This window comes from Apteryx rowi, unplaced genomic scaffold (genome assembly GCF_003343035.1).
Source record: "Apteryx rowi isolate R43461 unplaced genomic scaffold, aptRow1 scaffold_187, whole genome shotgun sequence".
NCBI classification, from domain to species: Eukaryota; Metazoa; Chordata; class Aves; order Apterygiformes; family Apterygidae; genus Apteryx; species Apteryx rowi.
Genome location: NW_020448163.1, coordinates 804,071 through 817,393, shown reverse-complemented (window position 1 = coordinate 817,393; position 13,323 = coordinate 804,071).

The window sequence follows — 13,323 nt, the reverse complement described above, 5'->3', positions numbered from 1 at the left end:
GCTGAAACTGGTCTTTTGGGTGGGGAGACAAAGGTCCAGATGTGATTTTAGACATCGCTGTCAGTATTTAGAATTGCTTGCAGAAACTAATGTGCCCAATGCATGCCAACCCATTAGGCCGGCTATAATAGACTCAAAGGGACTCCTGCCCCTTAACAGTCCCAACCTTGTGCGGCTCCTTCCTAACCCCCAGCTCCTGAGAAAACACCTCCGTTGTGGCGTCGGGGGAAATAACTGAGCAGCAGCTCCTGTTTACCTTTAACTAGTACCTCTTACAGGGCAGACAGCTCCTTACTCCTTGCAGCTTTTCAGTGGCAGCAGCCAGGCACTTTCTAACCTTCTGTTTTTCCACGTTACTCAAATAATGAATTGCAAAGCATAGAGCAGCAAACATGCTCTGTTTTGTCCATGGCAGGTCCTCTCTGGGCACCCTAAAAGATCACTTTTCTTTTTTTCAGCATGGTGGGCTGAAGGGACCTGACCTGTCCTGTATGCCAGAAGGCCTAATGGACACCACCTCCTAGTGGGTTTGGTTGTGTGCCAGTCATGCTTTCAAAGGCACCAGCATGTTGAGCATGTTGGTGCGACCCCGGTTTGGAGCTCTGAACTCTTTGAGGAAGAGGAAACAAGGAGGCACGGCAGGACGACAGCAAACTGCCAACACACTGGCTGTTGGCTCTGCAGAAGGAGCTATCTCCCAGCTCATGGTTAGAAAGGAGAAGTATATTTCTTTGTTAAGGTACCGAAAATAAAGCTAAGTCCGTGACTCTGTTGCTTTCACAACAACTTCTAGCAGGACTTGGGGCTTTGCATCCCAGGCCTGGTTAGGGGAAGAAAGGGCAGGAGGGATTGTTATACAGACCAGTCCAGCTTTACTCCAAACCCCCAAAGCAGAGTTGCAATCAGTCCTGAGGCTGGGGGAGAGGGAAGTACTAGGAGCCGATTCAACTGGATGAGGCACTCCACATTCTCCCCTTAGTGGAAATTACCAGACAAACACAACAAAGATAGTATCGTGGCTGAGAGTAACTTCAGGGTAAAAAGGCCCACATTACCGACACATTATATACTTCCTAAAACCCATCATTACATAGTCAGGAAATTATCATCAATAATTTCACCTAACTGCAAACTAATTTCCTCAAATATAGCTTCCACACACAATTTCAATTAATTTTAATGGCGTGAAAACTTTGAAGAGGTTTTATTACTCCCTGACTAAGAACCTTCAGGACACATACAATACTGGTACAGATGCTAAATTTCTTTAAAGACATAACTTAAAATTAATTTCAATCCTAAACTAATTAATGGTTTGCTTACAAATTCTTTTAAAGTTCATTCTGCCCTGAGAAAATAAGTGCTGTAAATTGAGGAGGAATCATGTTTTTCCAGTGTAACCTGGAAAGTGAATCTCCATTTTAAATGTAGAGCTCAGATTGACTGCAAGGAAGAGACAAGCGATACCTCTTAATGGAGGAAAAAGAAAAACTATATGCTTTAAGCTCTAGCATAGTACTTGAGATGTGGGTCTGAATCTTTGCTCCTTCTCCCCAACATCAGACTACTATGATTTTAGGCAAGTTATTCAGCCTGTTTCTACCCACCTGTACAAAGAGATATTAGCACAGCTTAGCCTTATAAGCCACGTGAAAATAAACACGTTAAAGACTGCAAGGTGCCTGGACCCAAAATCCCAGCAATCACAAAAGTATGGAGAGCAGAGAAAGTGTCCTGTCAGAGACAGCAAGCAACAGCACTGATAACGCCTGTAGCTGTTTCTTGCAGGGCTCTTTTTGATTCTAGCTCCATAGGACTGTGCAGCACAGTTTCAGTGACTTTAGGTGGGGAAGGCATCTCCACTCAGGTTTAGGGCTTCTTAAAGTGAAGTGCAGTTCATCCTAGCCACAGAAGTTGACTCCCAGGTCCATGCCATGGTGAATGGTTCTACCAGAGCCTACAGATATGCTGGGTCACATTTCCCGCTCCTAAAATTTGGCCTTAACCTACCTATTACAACAGACCTTCACACATACCACAGCAGAGCGCTTGATCTCATAGGTCAGATATTAGCTGGGAAATCAGGAGAGATCAAGGAACCTACCACAGAGAAACTGTATCCTCATGAAACGTGTTTTACTTAATCATGCAATGTGGTGACTCCAGAACAGTACAGTACAGACAACAACATGGCAAATTCAGACTGCACATGATGATGATGCTCATGTGGAATGAAAATAAAAGCAAGTCAATCAAGGCTAAACATGACATCAAAAAACAGCAGCAGAGGAAAGAGCTGTTACAGCAGAATTCCCACCTCGCTTATCTGAGTTCAATGACTAAGTTTTAAGAAAGGTTCTGACATCTGCAGATAGGAAATGCAATCAGAGTGACAGACCCTTCTTCTATTACCTTCACCAATAAAGGAGTATCTGCAAAAGATAATAGAATACGATTGGTCCATTTTCTCTTAGTTACATTTATAGACTACTGTGCACCCAAGGTGTCCCTTCTCACCTTTCGCACCTGAAAATCCCTAACTTCTCTGCCTCAAAGCTCTCATATTTTGTAATCCTAGAGCTTTAGCTAGACTGAGAACCAGTTACATTGACCTAGGCACATAGCTTGTAAGAGTCAGTCATATAATATTCATTGTTATCCTATTCTATCCCTATGGTTACCATAAACTATTAACATATATTAAATAACATAACTAGATTCACTATTAGAATAAGGATTACATTATAGGTCTACACAGATTGATCTCCAGTAGTTACCATGGTTTTCCACTTGAAATTATTCCTTTCAGCACTAATCTAAAGTGATCTCTTCAAGGAAAGCAGAGAGGAAGGGATGTGCGCGTACTAATACTTTCCTCGGCACGAAGTGAATACAGTACAGTTTGATGCTGTCCATAGGCTAACAAGCTTACCAATGAAGGCACTTTCCATAGGAGGACTGTAAACTGCAGTATGTCCTTCACTGGACATTCATATTCTAATGTATAATCTTTTATAAACACCTGTGCTATGAAAAAAAGTTTTCATTATGTTAATGCAAAGCTCCTGTTCAATAAGCATCATGTTTACAGCTCTGATGGAAGGCGGCACTTCCTCAGTACTGTCGGGAGCTAAAATTTTGTTGCCCCACATCTGTGTGGTTCAGAGGAATTCCTGCAACCTTATCTGCAAAACAGGATATAAAAAGTTGTTACCTTCTATGTCTAAAAAAACAAAAAAATCCCCAAACCATGAGAATTAAACAGTAGTGTGTAGTTGCCTATGCCTTCTTTGTGCTCATGTCTTCACCTTAAGATTTTATAGTATTTTAATTATATTTTTCCTCCATTCTAAGAGACAGTGACCAGGGTATAGAAAAATAATAGAAATGTCAATGTTCAGTAAGGGAAAACAGAGGAATAATCCTAACAGTAGGTCAGTCTAACCTAGTATGGTGTCTTTAAGGTAGGCATAGAATGAGCCTCCCTCACTTGTACGATCCCAGCTCCTGACAATCAACTTCTGGGATTGTCCTGAGACAAAGTCAAAGATCACCACGCCTATAGGCACTGGATGTGTCCTAAACCCACTCATTCTTGAGCCATCCTGCAAGGAGTTGCACAGATTAACTGTATGTTGTGGGAAAAGTTGCTCTCTTTCATTCATCTTAAACTTGCTACACCTAGCAATTTCCTTAGCAGTCTCTTAGCTCTTCCTTTGCTAGAAAAAGTGAACAGCTGGTCCCCATCCTCCTTCTCCACACCAGCTATCTTTTCATACGATACAATTAGATCATCTCTTCTAAGATGAAAATTAATACTAAGGCTCTCCAAAGGTCTGTATATAACTGCTGTTCCTTACCACAGTCATCTCACATCACAGAAACAGATGGGACCAGTATGTTTACATCACCCACCAGAAAATGTTTTAATGAATTTCAGAAGAAGCTGGAAAAAATTGGTGAAGGTGCGATGAACTGGCAGAGCAGTTCAATGAATGCCTGTTGAAGGGAGATGACACCAAAAAAAGTATCTGTACACAGTGAGGCCATATTGCTCAAAAGGCCCTAGATATTCTCAGACTATGTCCCAAGAGTCTGAAAAAATAAACAGTACGGAAMATTATACTGAAGCCATTTAAATGCACTGAGATAATGCCAAGGGGATATTCTCAGAGGGATTCCTGTTCAATTTGGATCACCTATGGAAGCAGGGGGTGGTGGTGGGGGGAGAGATGGAAGAGGTTCTGAAAAGTGCAGTTAAAACAGCTGGAGGTCCACCGAGACACAAGTCAAGGGGGTAACAAAGGTAACAAACTTCAAGTTAATTAAGGAGCAGACCGTTTTTCTAAAAGAAGAAAAAAAATGGCGCCACAGGCACACCTGGGAAGATGGTGTATTTCCCCAAACCCAACACTACAAACCCACAAAATTACTATCAATACCTTAAGATTAATGACTGCTGCTAGAAATCTTTATAAACACCAAGCAAAAGCAATCCCCCCCCCCATATCACCACCAGTTAAACATTTCTATAGAACACGAGAGCATACAGGTCTGTGTAAAAGAGATTATTTTCAATCTTAATTTCAATAGTTAAAGAGATCCAAAGGAAAAAGTTATTTACTTCAAGACACAGGGAACTCTTCACCTCTAGACTCCTCTAACTTATAACTAGATGACTTTCTAAAATACATGTGTTTTATGTTATACAGAAATACCCAGGCAACATGACCGGAGTAGACGACTACAGAACAACTTGTCTTAAAATCAGTATATCTATAGAGATAAATTTCACGACAAAGACTGAGCTGCTCTTGGAAGAATTAGTCCTAAAAGAAAGGTATTACACCTGTGTAAGGCTTGTACTGACTGCATGTCCAAGCATTTTGTGGATGGGCCACTGATTCCTGATTATTTTGCTCAATAAATGATAATCTCCATTGACACAGCCCCCTACAATGAAAACTCACTTTTCAGATCCAAGCTGCCCACGACTACTCTATCTAAAATTGCAAGAGGGACTTAGTTCTTCTTCAGTTAAGCAGACCAAAAAAAAAAAAAAAAAAAAAAGTCACTTTTGCAATTTTATTTATGTTGGAACAACTTAGCAACTCTAATCTGCCTGTGGAAAGGACAATTTGTTTAGTGTTTTATCCAGCTTGGGTTCCGACTATGAATTCATTCTGCCTTTCTTCTGCCTTTCAGCAGCGACACTTTCTGAACTCATAGTGCTGTACTTCTCTACAGAAACACAAACAACTTATGACCACTTGAACTGAATTGCAAATGTTTTTCTGGATCGAATTATACAGTAACAAAGTGTTTTGATGCCACCATATCAGGAGGGTGATTTGCTTGAGGTTGAAGCTCGTTTATTTATCTACAGGCAAGTAGAATACATGGGGAATCCAGAGGCTAGCCTGGAAAACAGTCATATTTGTTTCTAACCCAAAGTCCTCGTAACTATTAGGATTTTTTTCCAATTCCATGTGCAATGTGTCGTTTAAGAAATAATACTTCTTGCTGTGCCCCGTTTTATTACAGTTATGTGCACTTCAGTACTGAGCACAGTTTAAGCTCTTCCCTGCGTTTATCACTGTTGCAATGAGGACAGTTTCTAGCATCCCAAACTGAAGTATTTTATTTTTCAGAATGGACAAACCCTTTTCATTCAGGTAGTACTTCAGCAGAGTTCTTAAAAGTCTGAAGCTACAGTTTTTGACAGTAAGATACCCTGAAAAATAAAACCTGTCTCAGAGATCATACTGTCCCATACATTCAAGATGAACCAAAAGAATGCGTATCAGTGGAAAAAAGAAGCTATACATTTTACATGAGCTGAAGATTTGACATCTAGAACACAGACCATGAAGAATACGAGGTGAGAAAGTGATAGAAAAATAGAGCAAACAATGCACAGCTGAACCCAACATTATTCTAATGCTCTACAGTACTCTTGGAAATACTGTAGAAATGACCTCAGCATCAGTTTTGCAACTGAATTACTTTGTATTCGGGAGTAGGTGGACACTGAGAACTATACCCAAATTTGCCTCCTGGCTCATCACTAATTAGGTTTTCTGAGCGTCAATATTTCTTTCTGGCAGTGGGAGGCAGACATTTTCTCTTAAATAACATACAGCAGCTATAAAGCACTCCAAAATCATTTTTACTTAGTCAATGATTTTTTTCCAAGCATCATCTATATTAGTTAAATTAAAATAACTCTGCTTCTTTGTATGAGTCTGAATTCTGCATGTGTTTTTGTATCCAGGTAGTGGATGCTTGCATTGAAATGTGACATTTACACTGGCTTTTATGAGCGTTGCTTTAATTAGTTCTGTTTCCATGGGACCCTAAGTGTCATGAGATGCGGTTAACGGGCAAGGACAATATTCATAAAAGCAGTGAGGTCACTTCTGTAAACATTTGCATAGCTTTCTCAATACAGCATGTGATGCTGTTGGATGGCGCACACTGGAGATGTTTGGTCTCAGACTTCGCCAAGAAATAAGGTATACTCCTCTTCCATTCACCTCCTCCAAACACTGGTTCGTTTGCAGGGAGGGGAGCAGGGAATAAAAGCACTGGCAATTACACAGATGTTTTCATCCTCTTTCTTCCATGTGCCAGGAGGAAAATCGAGTGTCAGCTCCCACCACACCAAACACCTGCCTGACAAGCTTAAGCAGGGTAAGGGCAAAGGGCCCCAGATACCCGATGAGACATGAGGAGGGATGGAATGCACAGACACCCACTTCCTAGTCGTATTACAAGACCAGCTATAAAATATTAAATGGCAGTGAGCAAAATAAAAGGTTTGTGGGATGCAGTGCCGTCCTGCTCGCAGAGACATTCCCGGTCATCAGGCACAGGAACTGCAATGCATTGCAGGCATCCAAAAGGCAGGGCAACAGCTGAGGCTCTACAAACTCACTTCAGCACAGCAGTCACTGGGGAGGAGAGGGTGGGTGGGTAGGTGGGTGAGGGGATGTGTTAGACAAAATATACCACGGTGCACATGCACAAACACAGCAAGTGTCAGGTGAAGGGATTAAAACACAAGCTGAACTCCTCAGCCACCTGACTCCAGAGATAAACCAAACTGTATTAATAGAGGCATCTCAAAAAATAATAGCGTTTTAGTGGATTTTTGTTTATTGACACCAGCTGATTCCCTATGGTGTTGCTATGGTAACTGGAAAAAACACCCCGCTACTGGCATTTCATGTTAAATGACTGCAGTTAATGATGAGCTGGTGTTAAAGGTTACATTCCTAGCAAAGAAGCCTTTGGGAAACGCCTGACGCCACTTTCCCTTGGAGATGAGTCTGGTCCAGCCAGACTGCCATGGACTGCTCTGGAGTTCTGCTGAAAGGAGAAGGGGGGGAAAGAAAAAAAACAACAAAAAAAGGAGGGGAGCACAGTAAGAGCCAAGGGACTTTGCAAAAGCCACAGCACTTATAGCCAAAACGACTTGCACAGCTCTCTTACCACTAAGTCTGCTTAGGAGAATAATTATTGCTTCTCCATGTACCAAACCGAGGTTTCTTTTTTCCAGTAACGATGTGAATGCCCAAAGGGTCTGAAAACTGAAAGAGTCGTTTCAGCTAGCTGCCACGCGGCATCTGCTGAAGCAAGGCGGTCAGAGGGCCCCGCGCCCCGTCCTCCCTCGCAGGCAGAGTCCCAGCCGCACTGCCGGGCGACAGCTTTGCTGAGGGAGCAGCGAGCAGAGAGAGGCGCAGGAAGCGCAGGCTGGTGAGGCTGCCAGAAGCAGAGAGGAAGCAGAGGAAGGCAGCAGAGCTCTAGCTCCCCCCAAGAAGCAGTACAGCACAAAGATGCAACGTCTGCGTGAAATAATTATTTTCCTGACTAACCAAAGCAAGTGTTCTTTAAAGCACTGCCCTCCTCACGCCTCCCCCCAGCCCTAGAAATGATTTCCTCAAGCACAGATTGTGTCATTTGTTAACAAAAATTACAGTCATCAGTGAGAACTGGTTTGGAAGCGTACAGAGTTTTTGGCCAGGCTTATCCCTGTGCCACAGACAAAGAAAAAGAAGGATGAGGACTTGAGATCAGCAGTTTGTCCTCTTTAAGCATGTGCCTTCTAGCCCTATAAAGCATTGCCCACTAAGCTGTGCTCCTCTTCTTGTCCATTGGATCCTCCAAGGATGCTGAGGTGAAAGGGCAGATGGGCATGGTGGGAGATGATACACTGGAGAGAAGTGTAAATAAATACATAAATAAATGATGTAAAGACATCCAACTGCAGCCTACTCTGCTGAGAGTCATCGCAGCAGTTGACAGTAAACTGTTGCATCCTGAGCCATGTGCAGCACTTTCGGTCCTTTTGCTGCCGTTCCCTGTTGTCACTCAAGGAGCTATTCACCACAGATGGGCCGTGAAGCGCTCTAGCTAACGGGCAAATCCCTGGGAGCGGGGTGCCTGGAGAAGGGCAGGCTGCCACGGGAACGCCAGCACACTAGACTTCGTCTGTGATCGGCCAGGTTTGCATAAGGAACATGCATTTAGATCCCTGAAAGAAAACCGTACGTAAGGTACTGGGGGACTTCCAAAAGGTAGGTGAGGAAGTCTGTGCGCAAGCTCTCAGGTGGGGACCCCGAAATGCAAAGTCAGGCATTTCTCCAAAACCCTGCCTGAAGCCTCTCCCAGGCCTGACTAAGGCCTGCTACAGCTGTGAGCTTCAACCTTTTGCAGTTCAGAGACATTTTCCGGTGAAGACGCAAATCTCTGCAGAGCATAAAATCTGTCAGTAATAGGCTTCCTTCTCTCAATTCTCTCTCATGTACTCCTTCACACCTTATTATTTTCCAGGCCAAAATTGATAATATTTGCTGTTACAGTACAGCGAACACTTTCTCTCAGTTCACATACACCACTTATGTCGTCTTCTGCTTTGCGTGGTTTGAAACACTGACAGAAGGTTTCCTCTTCTCACAGCACTCCTTCCTGATAGACAAACTCAAGATGCTACCTTGTACTGGTTACTATTTTTTCTTTTTCTAAACATTCACTCCAAACACATTTAAGTGTCATAACTGCTGTTCCTGCCCCTCTTTCATGCAACCAGTAGACTCAGTAAGATCCGAGTAGTGCGTGTAGGACAGCTGAAGCCACCGTTCACCACACTTCAAACCTGGTCTTATCTGCCTCTACAGGGCATCAACCACCTGAAGAAAACTCGTACAACCCTGCAGAGCTGGACAATGACGACTTTGCTGTCACGCGTCCGGGGCTGCGTAGTATCACCACACGAGGTGGTTGAGAGCACCTTTAGCTCCCCAGCACCCCTGGGAGAATGAACTGCCATGTCCCTCCCTCTGCCCCAGTTTTGCAGTTGGGAAGCACATTAGAAGGCGATTCAGGGAGTTACCCAAAGCCAAATACAAGAATAAACATTTCCAGCCTTCCAGGGTGCACTTTGTGCCTTCATGGCCCAGGTGCTAAACGGTTAACCTTCCCCTTCGGGGCCACTTTTCCTGCAGCACTCGATGCCACTGAAGAGAAACCCCATTTCTAATCTGCTCTGTACCCAGACACCCAGGTATTTTAATCACTGTGCACTTAAACATCTGGCTCTAAGACCCAGGTATCCTGCTTTAACAAGATACATCAGATGCATTGTCAAGGTTTTCAGAGACATAAACTGTAATTTATTGCTTCATCCGAAACAGGGGCCTATGGAATCATTTTGCTGAATTAGCAGTACTAAGACAACAGCACTTTATAGAAGGGTTACCTTTAAACTGTGGGACAAAAAAATCTACCATAGTACACTAGAAAAATTCAGGCTTTGATTCTGTCATGCCAGGTTAGAGCCATTTGGGACAGGTACGAGTCTTTGCAGGAGAGACTCTGAAATTCCAAAGTATAAGGATTAGCCTCTATTTTCCTTTTTGGTAAAGAAATCAGTCAAAATATCTATTTTCGTTAGCAATACTGAATAAAGTCTTTCTGCGTTATCAAGCCAATACATAAAGCTGCTGCTGTGCTTGGAAGGTTCATCACCAAATGCATCTGCAGGCCTTTTATGAGCTTGGCTGGTTATTTCAATATAAAGCCCTGGATCTGGACCATAGGCAAAGCAATGACTGTGTTAGCAGTCAGCTGTAAAATACACTTTGAAGAGACCTAGAGTTCAGTCTGAAAGGTTTGGCAGTAACAATATTCAGCGGACTAGTAGTCATTAGTTTCAGATGATCTACTCTTCTTGACATAGAAGAGGTTCATTTCAAACTATTTTAATTCAAGGGATCTCCTCATAACCAAAATGAAAAGCCTGAGGTGAGAGCTGTAGAGTTTATGACTTAATACTTCAGTTTTTATGGTGTCACAGCCATTCCAGCATCACAACTGTGTTAATACTTTATGTTTCATTGAAGACTTATTGTGGAGGACACTTCTGGGCTGCAACTAGCTGACATCTATAGTTTTTTTTTTGCTGTGTCTTGATACTTTGCATTCACAAATTTGAAAATGTCACTTTAACCCCTCAGAGGATAACCAGAGCTCTGGTGCACAAGATTTTTCCAAGCAGAGAGAAGATAAAGGACATGCTCAAAAGTATTGACTAAGACCTAACACAGCCTACATGAAAATTAAGTAGCTACTTGCTAAAATTACCAAGTTATTTATACTTAGAATATAATACTTAGAACACTGCAATACTTGTCACACACGCTGAAAGGGCAATTGCTAATTTGCCATTCCACCAGCTTCAGATAATGTAACCAAAATAGTTACATTACCCAGCTTTCAGTCGCTCTCTAAATTCTTACTTTTATTCTTTCATTTAGAAGTTTTTGTCACCAATTCCAAGCAACTAACTTAGGGCCTCGGCATACAGACTCTGTTTTGTCCCTTGATGTTACCGTCTAATCTCACAGTGGTAAGTGGGTTAAAACAGAGCCCACTTTATAGCAATATAACAAGTGCAATGAGCTTAAACAGTGTCCTCTTTATTAATCAGATGCAAAAACGTATACCATAATTTTAGTCCCTATTTGCTGTAGATAAACTGAAAAAGTACATTTATCACCGTGCAAATGCTGTCATGCTGGACACGAATTTTGCAAACAAACAGCACAGCTGATTGCAATGTAACTAAAACATTCACAGGGAAACATTATAAACAGAAGGAAATGCCAAAGCTGGCAGGTGGAAGAGGTTTACCATCAGTTTCTAAAGAGCTGTCTATCCACTCACCAGCTATGTATTTTTTTCCTGTTTAGATCACTTGCACTGAACACGAGGCTTTGAATGCACCGTGCTTTTCAGAGAAGAACGGTTTGCCGGAGAGCAGACAGGCGCGTGGTGGCAATTATTTTAGAAACCCTGATCCTCTAAAGAAAAGGTGTTCAGACTACACTGAGGCTGGAGGACCTTCCTCACATTAACAACAGGACATCAGGCTGTTAGCTGCTGAGACAGAAAAAAAACTGTAAAAATAGACATCACAGAAGAACAAAGTATGGATGACGGCTATCACTGAAGATCTGTTTTTCGTCACTGGACATCCTGTCTCTCCTGTTAACTAGTGCTGATCAAGAAATTTTTAAGGAACCCACACTGGAAAAAGGGAATTTATTTGGAAACGGGCCTTTGAAAATATCTTGCACTGCGCCTTTTTTTTTTTTTTTTTTAACTTATACAGTATAGTTGGGTGCAATCTCTTATTTAGAGATGCTTGATGTAAAGACTACTCATTCTCTAACATAACAATGCATTCCTTCGAAGAGCTCAAAGGTAAACAAATCCTAAAGAAATTTTGCTTAACTTGACAGAATCCTTTTAAGTCTCAGAAAAGAGCAAGCACCACCAAAAATAACCAACTGTACAGAAAAACAGTGTAAATCTGGACCCAAGATAGTTCCATAATTGTCCAAAAAAATTGATATGTAGACAATCTATTTCATTTAAAATCATCAGGCAATTATATTTGCATCATTTGACAGCTAAAGAGAAAATGAATTCTATCCTTATTTATTTTCTAGAAGTCCCAATGTTATTAACCTTGTTGAAGCTATGAACATTCAAGGTCTGTTTCAAATAAACGCATTTGTGAGATGTTTTCTTAGTGAAAACATTGGTTCAGCTGAGCAAATTGGTTCAAACAAAGAACATTTTTTGGTGTACACTCCGTGTTACTGCTGCAAAGTGAAATGAGCTGGAATAGAAGCACCTGCTACACATCTGTAACCCCAGGTGTCTATAAAATCCTAGTGAGTTTTGCTGAATCATTAGCTATGATACCATTTTGAAAACTATTATCGCCCACAGAAGACCGTAATTCCGAGAACGATGTCGCAGCGCCAGTTAATCGGCAGTCTGAAGGCTGCAATATCGCTTCTGGAAATGGTGTGCAACAGCGGGGCAAAACGACGAGACAGCGGCTAACGGCAGCAAAGCTGCGGTAGAAATGTAGCTTTTCTCTCTTGGGGCTGCAACAGGGCTTCACGCTGAGGTTGCACCATGGTTTGGATGCTGCTCAGCCAGATGCACATTCACAGGCGGCTTTCCCATGGAGCAGCACTGCTTTGCGCACGCCCTGGACACTCCAGTTTTTTGACCAAAAAGAGTCATGACTCCAGGGAATAAAGTCTCTTCCAAGTCTATCTGTAGACGGGCAGCATGTTCTACAGGCAGCCCTGCTTCATGTGATTTCTTTGAAAGACCTAAAAGCTCTGTCCTGGAACCAGCATGTTTCTTCGCCCCAAACCCTGGCACTGGATGGCTGTTCCAGAAACTCGCCACTGAGATGGCAGGAATCTCCCCGTAATTTCTGTGCTTCAAAATCTCATGGCTACCCTATCATTTTTGTAACGTGCTCGAGTAACAGACTGGTCCTTTGGCTTCAGTGGCTTTACTTTCTCCCTGGTGCTGCTCCGTCTGAGATGTTCACAGAGTTCGGGGATGTGACCGCTTTTCCCACTTAGCCAGTACAAGGGGATCAGCAATTGCATTTGGAGCCTGGGCAATGACTGAACAGAACATTAAAGCTTTCCATTTTCCCTTCCCTCTAAAGGCTCTTCCAGCCACAAAGCGAGCCTTAAACCAAGAATAAAACCTGGTAGTTAAATGAATTCAAGGGAACCCACTAAAATCATGAAGGCCCTTTAGGAATTCAGCTCAAAACATTACAGAAAACGATGTAGTATCTTCATATATTAAAGGTAGTAAGTTAGCACTGAATTATTTAAAAATTTAGTTAGTTTCCTTTGCTTCATCAACAAATGTTATTAAATTTTAATGAGTAAAAATGGTGCAATAAAACTAATGAAGTTGGTTTTACTAGGAAAATGC